The 6,000-nt window shown below is 37.7% G+C and overlaps 1 long non-coding RNA gene across 3 annotated transcripts in view; it reads left to right on the forward strand.

Annotated features, from left to right (window-relative positions):
* Positions 1 to 4,765, forward strand: part of LOC137459177 (uncharacterized) — a 43,047-nt gene extending 38,282 nt beyond the window's left edge. For all 3 annotated transcript variants that reach the window (XR_010992171.1, XR_010992207.1, XR_010992234.1), the window contains one exon: positions 4,680 to 4,765. This is a non-coding gene — a long non-coding RNA (uncharacterized lncRNA). The remainder of the gene's footprint in view (positions 1 to 4,679) is intronic.
* The last annotated feature ends 1,235 nt before the right edge of the window (positions 4,766 to 6,000 follow it).

Consider the following 6,000-nt stretch of genomic DNA (forward strand, 5'->3'; position numbering starts at 1 on the left):
TTAGGTGATGGGTTGGACCTGATGATCTCAAAGGTCTTTTCCAACCTGGTTAATTCTATTCTATTCTATTCCATTCCATTCCATTCCATTCCATTCCATTCCGTTGTGTTCTATCCCATCCCCCTTTTGCTATGCAATGTTGAGAGACCTGACTGCTCAGGTCAGGTCCTTTGCTTTCAGCAGGCTTTAGGTCAGGATGCAGAAACTGGCATGCCAAAACAAGTTATTCATACTTGAATTTCACACAAAGAGATGTAAGCAACACAAATACACTTATAGCCTCTCTGTATGTTTTGCTTAAAATAGATCTTGAACTAAAGAAATTCAGAGACTGAATTAGAAACTGACTCAATGAAAAGATGATTCTGTCTTGTAAAAAGTCACCATGATTACCCAGTGATCTGGAATAATAATTTAGTGACATCAGTATGTCAAGTAAACAATTCCACAACCAAACACTGGAGTGACCCACATGTAATTCTCTTATTTATAGTACAAGTATTAACAGCACATAAAACTGCAATTAAATATACTAGCTGAGTTGACACAGGTTGATCAAATAGCAGCTAAAATAATTGCTAGTATATCCTCAGCTTACATAATGCTTTTGTCATATCTTAAAATATTATTTCATGTGTTTATGTAATCTTTCTCCTAAGGAACAGCCATTTCCCAGGTGCCCTATTAATTCACATAAATAAAAGCCAAAGTAGTTTGCTAACTTGGAACAGTAGGGATATAGTTACAATTTTTGTTATCAGAACACACTTAAGATTATGGCTAGAAGCAAAGTGACTGCTGAGCAGAAAAAAAAAATATGAACTTATGTCCTCTTGAGAAGAAAATTAGCACCAAGTTCTTGTTTCCTAATTTCTACTAATTTTTCTTTTACTAGCTCTCACCCCACAATCTAGCCTGTTGTGTGCAGAGATATAATCAAGTACAATATCTAAGTTACCATATCACAGTCATGTTTGATGGAGAAAAATTAGTAAATATTCATGATTTCTCTGAATGTCATGCCTGTGAACAGTTGATAGAATCATGAGCAGTGTTTGTGAGCAATGATATTCAAATACTTAACTCTGCTTAAGCAAAGGTTATTTTTCAACAAGGATAAGATTGTCACTCTCATAGACCAATTAGTGCCCTGTGCCTTCTCCTTTGCCAAAGGTGCTAAACAATTCTGCACATACTGTGGCTCCTGTATGGAATATTTGATGGTAGATGACCCCTTAGAAATAATTAATTAAGAAATAATTACCAGAGGGCAATAGGATCCCATGGTGTGGGACACTAAATCTTGTCTCTCTTGATGTGACTCAACAAAGATAAAATCACCTTTGCTGCTTGCCCAGACAATAGCTGATGTGTATTGGGCAGATGCCACTGGATAATGACTCTCTGGAATGTGCATAGACAAGATCATCTCTGCCTATCAGCTATCCCGGAAAGGGAGAATGGTGCAAAGGATAAAGATTGCTCACCACACTGCAGCTGCTTTGGAAATAATGAGCAGAGGCCATTGGTATAGATTCTCTCTGGAATATGCATATTCACCACATGGACACATATCTAAAAAACTGTATAAATGATCTGAGCAACTACTGACTCAGTAGAAGGAAAAGATAGGGGCAATGCTGCTCTGAAGAAAAATGAAGAGAATACCAGGAGACAAAAGGACATACACAGGAGAAAAGACATCACCGTGTAGCCTTGAGGCAGCAGACCAGGAGGAAACCTCTCTCTGTGTCCTAAGTTCCACCTGCTGCAACTCACGGAGCTGAAGAGGCTGCTCAGAGAAGGACTTGGACATGGACTTGGACTTTGGGCTTGCTCTCCCCTCCTCCAGTGGAGGATAGCACAGCCAACAAAGATGACCTTTCCTCTACGCGAAAGGTGCAGCAGCCTTCCTCCACAGACACAGCATCTCCCCCGTGCCAAAGCAGCAGCGCCCTCTCTCTACAGACCCAAACTGTCTTGGGGGGTGAGGGGTGTGGTAATATAATTCCTTTCCTCTTCTCTCTCTCTCTCTCTCTATTTTCTCTCTCTCTCCTTCTGATCCATCCACTTTACTCTGTTAATAAATAGCCTTGATGTTGATGTTTTGGCCTTGTTTGTGTCTCTAATTTCATAACATAGGAATATTTCAAAGAAAGAACTAAGTCTCTTTCCCTCTCTGGACTGAGACACATGGTGTGTAAGCTGCCTCCTTCATCAGAGGCAGAGCAATGTCACTGTGAAATTCCTTCTGATCATAGATGGCATTATCTTGTTAAGAAAAATCATGGCTTTTCTTGTATTACAATTTTCTTGTATTCCAATTTCCCCCGCAGGCCCTGGATAGTTAAATAGGAAAGCCAGAATTTGCAATAAGAACCTCACAATTCAGTCAGAATGGAAAAGAAAATGCAGTGAACATATCTGTATATGTTGTGTGAGGAGACACAGTGTTCAAAGAGTGTGATTTACCTGACTCTTAGAAATGAAAGAAACAAAGCAGGATATTTTCCAAATTCTGGAACAGGAAGCCTTGCAATGTCTTGTGACAAGCAATTTCTGGAGCATGGTTTCACACTATGAAGCATTTATTTGCAAGATTTTCAGTTCCATGTTCAACCTCACAGCATGGTGCCACAAAAAATTTTTCAGCAGAGATAAAGGTCTAGTCTCATCCACACACCACAGTGCAGGGTGGCAGAAGGAAAAAGGAAAATGAGTGTCTAAAGCCAGTGTTCTCATCGAATGCTTTATGTTATTAAACAGCATCTCGAATGTGTTCCTTTTCAGACACTCACATTAAACAAATCAAAAGACTACAAGACACAAGCTATGCTAAAAAAAAAAAAAAAAAATGAGGACTTTTTGATAACAGTTCAGACTAAATTGCCAAAGACCAACACACATTAGTCCAAAAAAATATATAAAATTTAGCTCCAGGAGTTGTTTTTCTATTTTCTAAAGGTAAGGTGTGTTAACAAAGGAGTACCAAGATTATTCTTTATGGATTTTGGCCTGTCTCAGGCATGACATTTTGGTTTAATTAGCTTTTATGATGTATAGATATCAGTTTCTTCTTGTAGGCATTGAAAAACACTGTAGGAAAGTTGTGGGTTCCATAAATTATGCAAAGGAATTAAAACCTGAAAAACATTACTGGCAAGCCTGACAATAGTTTTTATAGCTAAAGGTATTGCAGACAGCGGTGGAAGCTACTGTGAAATAAATTAATTGTTTTGGGGAGATATCTGGGAGAAATTGTGGTTTCTTATGCATGGAAAAAGACTGAGAACTATTTCTAAAATACCTAGAAGCTGTGGATTTAAGCCATTTTTCCAGCAACTTCATAACTAATAAGATTTATACAATGCATAAGATGTCCTGTGTTTCTGAATTTGTAGCTGGACAAAATATCATCAAGACTGTCCAAATACATATATTTTGCCTCAAAATTTACCCACAAAGTAGTGCTACTTGTTGGATTGAGATTAAAAGTTATATTTAAAAAATCCAGCATATTGAGTAGGGACCACCATAACACCTCTTCAGGTCTCACTGAAAAACTCACCACAATTTTATTAGTCCTTAAGAACAGTATTCTAAGTTTCCCCAGCATGAGTCATGAAGCTGAGTAGGCACTTATGTAAGACAGCTTTCAGTAGGCATGGAATGACACAAAATGGGTCATTTTAGGTATAAAAACTTAGGACCATTTAATGAAATGCTATGTTGTTTGTTCTCAACAGCTTCCATAAGTATTAAGGGTTGCCTGTACCTCACAAACTAGGACTTGTTTTGTTAAAAGTGATGTTTATTAATTTTATAGCTAGATTACTGCATATTACTTAGCGATACTGTGGTACTGTGATACTAAAATCCATTTAAAGTAAATTGCCAGATACTAATAAGGGTCCAAGAGACCAAAGAAAACAAGATGCTCAAGGACAAGATTTCTGGCTCATGTAAATTGTAATAATTTCTAGGTTTCACAGAAGGCATGTTAATCTGTACCTGCTAAAGCCTTCATTCTGTAAGCACATAGATGCAAACAACACTTTAGTAAATCTGTTTTTTTCCCCTGAGGATCTACATACAGATTCCTGTTCACCACAACCACAATGTTATCAAGAATGGGGAAAACAAAGTCATAAATCATCTGGAATCAGAGATCTGGAACTTCAACTAGGGAATTTTTTTCCCATATTTTGTTGCACTTGAGGGCTTGCTGATGGAGAATATATTTTCCAGGCTTCAAATAGGAGCTTGGCAGTTTCTATCTCAACAGCAGCACTTTGGCTAAGATTCCCTGACAGAAGCAACATCATTACTGTGGAGCACATAGCCCTCAGAAGCCAAACCACCATGCTCCCTTCTTCATGGATAATGAATTTTCTTTTGAAAAGTGACAGACTGACAAAACTGTAAATCCAGATAAACAGTGAGCTTATGGAAAAGTAAGTATTTTTCAATGCTTTTACAAATCAGTCTGAAAGAAGGTGGTACCCGTGTATGTCACCAAGGACTAATTCCTGACCGGTAAATAATCCAGAAGTACGGTAGATGGTAGAAATGAAATCACCTTCATGTCTGAAATAGCTTGTGATACAAAGAAATGAGATGGATAGGCTAAACTGTTACAAAATTAATGTATCTAAAAGTACATATGTTTCATATGTTAGGTAACTTCAGGAGGGCCTCGGGAGTATGTTGACAAAGTCTGCAACTTCAATGGAGAAGGAGAGAGAAAGCTAAATTGGCCTGAAATATGAGGGTAAGTGCCTACATTTTGTGCTCTCAAACTTAGCATATAAGGAAACCTGATCTAGTTGGGGATGTCCCTGCTTACCCAGGGGGGGGACTGACCTAGATGACCTCTAGAGGCCTCTTCCAGCCATTATATTCTATGAGTCTACAGAAAAAAAAAAAACCAACAAACAAACATAGGGGCAAGAAGAGACTGCAGTGAACCCAAACTTTTAGAATCAGATATTTTACAGACTGCCCCATGCCCTTTTATTATGAAAGTTCATGGCAAGGGTTGTGGACAATTTACCACAGCCTTTCATCACACAGTCTGTGAATGGCATAATTTTAATCTACTGATGATTACCATCTTAAAGTGTTTTATTTTACAGAAAGCTTATTGGACTACTTTCAACTGTCCTGAAATAAATTTTCAGTTATGGCTTAAGGTCACAGTTTTGAATCATGGTTTCCATGAAGGGGAATATTTATACAAGAAAGAGTAAAACTCTCTTTCTAACCAGCTTCTTCCTGATCATCAACAAGTTTGTAGCAGCCATACTAGGGATTTTGTTTGTTGCCTTTGGATCTAGGCAGCTATTTTAATGCTATTGCTTATATTGTTAATAATTTTTAATAGCAGTTTGGTCAATTATTCTTTAAAAGGTGTCTTAACCATTTACAGGATGAGTTGATCAGAGAAAGCTTTTTCTCTCTTCTTTCTTTGTTAAAAATTGACAAAAATTATTGAGAGAGAGTAAACTCTAGTGAGTATTTCTATGTTGTGCTATCAATATTTCCTTTCATATTTGGTACAAAAACTAATTCTAGATCCTTAATTTAGTTATCCTGAGGTAGATTTTAGAAGGAAAAAGTCTGTGGATTTGAGAAATGGTAAGTAAAAATATATAACCAAAATTCAGTTAACTAGTACCAACATTACACTGCACACAGGAGCTGGTAGGGTACACTGCATTCTGCATATGGTTGCCTGGCATGTGTCAGTGTCTTCAAGGTCATCACATGAGAGGCATCGGTTTCCACTGAGCATGAGGGCTACTGTTACAGCAAGCTTAAATCAGGAATGTTTGTCCTCCCTCTGTTCCTAGCAGTGTTTAAAGCACTTGTGCCTATCTCATAAGATCTTTCTGGCCTAAGGACTTTTGCTGTTTTACAGTCCAGGGTACAGTGTGTGCTGTACTCTGGCATATCTACTATCTGTAATTCACATACAGTTGAGATATGAATCATTCCATA

Source organism: Melanerpes formicivorus, unplaced genomic scaffold (genome assembly GCF_026170545.1).
Source record: "Melanerpes formicivorus ecotype bairdi unplaced genomic scaffold, bMelFor1.0.p_v2 SCAF_1, whole genome shotgun sequence".
NCBI classification, from domain to species: Eukaryota; Metazoa; Chordata; class Aves; order Piciformes; family Picidae; genus Melanerpes; species Melanerpes formicivorus.